Genomic DNA, 4,048 nt, shown 5'->3' with positions numbered 1-4,048 from the left:
CTTGCAGAAATACTATGCTGCTCCCGTTCGGGCAAAAGTCCTTTTGCTCAAAAGCTTTTGCGCAAAAGGGCCAGTGTAGACAGCTCAGATTTGTTTTGCACAAAAAAGCCCCGATGGCAAAAATGGCGATCGGGGCTTTTTTTGTGCAAAAGCACGTCTAGATTGGTACGGACGCTTTTCCGCAAAAAGTGTTTTTGCGGAAAAGCGTTTGTGCCAATCTAGACGCTCTTTTCCGCAAATGCTTTTAACGGAAAACTTTTCAATTAAAAGCATTTGCGGAAAATCATGCCAGTCTAGACGTAGCCATGGGGTTTTATCCCAGAAAAACTCTGCCGCGTCCGGGGAACATGTCCTCTTTTCTGCTTTTTTTGCGGAAGAGCAAACATGCTCTTTTGGCAGCCCTGTCTTCCTCCTCCCACAAGGAAGAAAGGCTCTTCCAAAAGAGGTTATTTCTGAAATTTGGCTCAGTGTAGAAGGGGTAATGGTATACAAATTGTGGAGCTCAATTTGCGTATCTTTTTCTGATAGGTCAGTATAGTGTAGACATACCCTGAGCTTTTACAAATTCTGACTTGTCTGAATATAGTATAAAAAAAAGTTCAGAATCTTTGTCAGCCAGGCAAATGGTTTTCCAGAGCCAGACGTTTAATACACCTACAACTTACTGAAAATATATTGTCACTAGGTGGACTGCACAATTGGGTGGAATCTGGGGAAGAAATCCCTCCCTTGTAATACTAACTGTTCTCAAATCTGAACTGTTCCAAATATTTCTCTCTCTGTTTTCAAATCATTTCTTTGCTTCTCATAGCAGCCATTTTACAAGGTCTGTTGTGAGCTACTTTTTATCATGAGCCAAAAGTCAAAAAGGCTATGTCTACACTCGCGGCTTCTTGTGCAAGAATGGCCGTGCTTGCACAAGAATCTGCAGAGTGTCTATTCTGTCCACCTGCTCTTGTGCAAGTAAATGTACAGTACAGCATGATAAGAGATGGCTCCTTGCACAAGAGCTACGCTGTTTTCTATCAGGTGTAATCTCTCTTGCGCAGGCGCTCTTGCACAAGAGAGCAGTGTGGACGTTCAGCAAACGCGTACTTGCGCAAGAATTGGCCTCCAGTCAAAAACACAGGTGGCCTCTCCGACACTCTGTACAGGCAATCACCACTCGTTAGTTCCCCCTAGTTGACCCCCCCCTTAAAGGCACAGGCACATAGCACAGCCATTTGCCACGTGCAGCCTGGGTAGCAGCCAGGAGGAGCAATGGCAGCTGCCCAGCCTCAGCCAGGTCCCTCAGACCCCACCGAGGAGCCACCCCAGAGCACCTAGCAGGCCCACAGGTCCTGCCCTCCTGGACCTCTGGGGAAAGGAGGAAGCCCTCCGAGACCGGTGTATGGCCACATCAGCCAGGCCATCAGGGGTAGGCCGCATCCCCCAAGATGCAGACCAGCATCCTGACATCCCCAATGGTGAATTCCCGCTGGGGGAAGTAGGTGCCTGTCTCCAGCCTGTGGCACAGGCCTGAGTGCCTGAAGATGTGAGCGTCGTGGGCCCAGCCAAACCACCCCACATAAATGTCCTGGAACCAGACCTGGTGGTCCACTAGCACCTGGAGCACCACTGAGCAGTAGCTCTTCCAGTTTATGAACTGGGCCGCTTGGTGCTCTGGTGCCCGGATGGGGATGTGGGTCCCGTCTACGGCTCCCCCACAGTTCGGGAACCCGAGGCTGGCGAAGCCGGCAATGGTGGTGTCCACGTCACGGGGGCGGATCACCCTCTGCAGCAGCACGTCATTGATGGCATGGTTGACCTGCAGAGGGGCATATGGGAGCACAGGGGATGCATGGAATGAGACAAAGTACGTACATGGGCCCCTGGGGTGTGCTCACCCTCCCTTTGATGGCCCCTCCCCCCACGCAGGCCAGGGCCCTCTGCCCCCGGGGTTCCCCCCCCACCAGCGGGGCTGTGTGCAGGAGGGACAGCATGACCCCCTGGGTGCAGGGCTTTCCCCTGCCCCTACAGCCTCCCCCCGCCTGGTCTGGCCCCTTTCCTCCCCCAGGACGAGCCCGTGATCCACGGAGGGCCTTACCTGCTGAACAACTGTGCCGACGGTGGACCTGCTCACCCCGAACTGGTTCCCCACGGAGCGGTAGCTGTCCGGGATTGCTAGTTTCCATACGGCAATCGCAACCCTCTTCTCCCTCTTCTCCACGAGGATGGCGGGGCACGGGCGGGTGTCCTGCCTCTGGAGCGCAGGGGTGAGCCAGGTGCAGAGCTCATGGAATGTCCCCCTGCGCATCCGGAAGTTCTGCACCCATTGCTGGCCGCCCCATTGTCCCAGCACCAGGCGCTCTCACCAGTCCCCACTGGCGTCCTGTCAGTGGTGGGGTGTGGGTGCCCGAGCCCAGTTGCAGCCGTGGCGAGGTCCTGCACGTGCTGCCCAGTCTCCAGCTCCTGCTGGAGCAATGTGGCTCCCTGGTGGAGGAGCTCCACAGCCTCTATAATGGCCATGAGGAGACGTTGCTGGCTGGAGTCCTCCTCCGGCTCCATGGCTGTGAAGGTGGCAGTGAGGATGCCCAGGGGCACTTGCCAGGAACAGAGGTGACAGGCACTGTTGTAGCTCTCGCTCCCTCAAAAAGGGTGCCTGAGCATGCAGCCACAGGGAAACGGCTGTCCAGGAGTCCCTTTAAGTACGTTTCCCAGTGGGGTTCCGCAGGGATCTGTTTTGGGACCGGCTCTGTTCAATATCTTCATCACCGATTTAGATATTGGCATAGAAAATACGCTTATTAAGTTTGCAGATGATACCAAGCTGGGAGGGGTTGTGACTAATCTGGAGGATAGGGTAATAATTCAAAATGACCTGGACAAATTGGAAAAATGGTCTGAGGTAAATAGGATGAAGTTTAATAAAGACAAATGTGAAGTGCTCCCCTTAGGAAGGAACAATCAGTTTCATACGTTCAGTATGAGAAGCGACTGTCTGGGAAGGAGTACGGCAGAAAGGGATTTAGGGGTTAAAGTGGGCCACAAGTTAAATATGAGTCAGCAGTGTGATGCTGTTGCAAAGAAAGCAAACATGATTCTGGGATGCATTAACAGGTGTGTTGTGTGCAAGACACGAGAAGTCATTCTTCCGCTCTACTCTGTGCTGGTTAGGCCTCAATTGGAGTATTGTGTTCAGTTCTGGGCACCACATTTCAAGAAAGATGTGGAGAAATTGGAGAGGGTCCAGAGAAGAGCAACGAGAATGATTAAAGGTCTAGAGAACATGACCTATGAAGGAAGGCTGAAAGAATTGGGTTTTAGTTTAGAAAAGAGAAGATTGAGGGGGGACATGATAGTTTTCAGATATCTAAAAGGGTGTCATAACGAGGAGGGAGAAAACTTGTTCATCTTGGCCTCTGGGGATAGAACAAGAAGCAATGGGCTTAAACTGCAGCAAGGGAGGCAGGGGACTGGACTCGATGACCTCTCGAGGGCCTTTCCAGTCCTAATATTCTATGATTCTATGCCCACAGACGCTGCTGGTGACCTCGTGACATGGCCGAATTTCTTCCGGAGACACGTTCTTGTGCAAGGGCTTCCCGCCAGTGTGGACGCTTTCTTGCGCAAGAGCTCAGCGTTCTTACGATGCGGTTTTGGCCAGTGTGGACGTTTGCTTGTGCAAGAGATCTTGCGCAAGTATAGTCGTGCAAGATATTCTTGTGCAAGAACCCGCCAGTGTAGACATAGCCAAACTGTTCTTAATACAACTCTTATTATTTCTGCATGGGTATAGGCTGTAATGTTTATCTCTGAAGTTTCCTAATGTTCAGGAATGTTTGGATCCAGTGCAGGAGTGGAGGGAGAACATAAGAACAGCCATACTGAGTCAAATCAAAGCTCCATCTAGCCCAGTATCCTGGCATCCAACAGTGGCCAATGCCAGATGCCCCAGAGGGAATCAACAGAACAGGGAATCATAAAGTGATCCATCCCCTCTCACCCATTCCCAGCTTCTGACAGGCTAGGGACACCATAGTTGCCCATTTTGGCTAAAAGCCATTGA

Source organism: Pelodiscus sinensis, chromosome 20, assembly GCF_049634645.1.
Source record: "Pelodiscus sinensis isolate JC-2024 chromosome 20, ASM4963464v1, whole genome shotgun sequence".
Taxonomy (NCBI): domain Eukaryota; kingdom Metazoa; phylum Chordata; order Testudines; family Trionychidae; genus Pelodiscus; species Pelodiscus sinensis.
The sequence above is the reverse complement of the archived record's forward strand: the minus strand, read 5'-3'. Positions refer to the sequence as shown.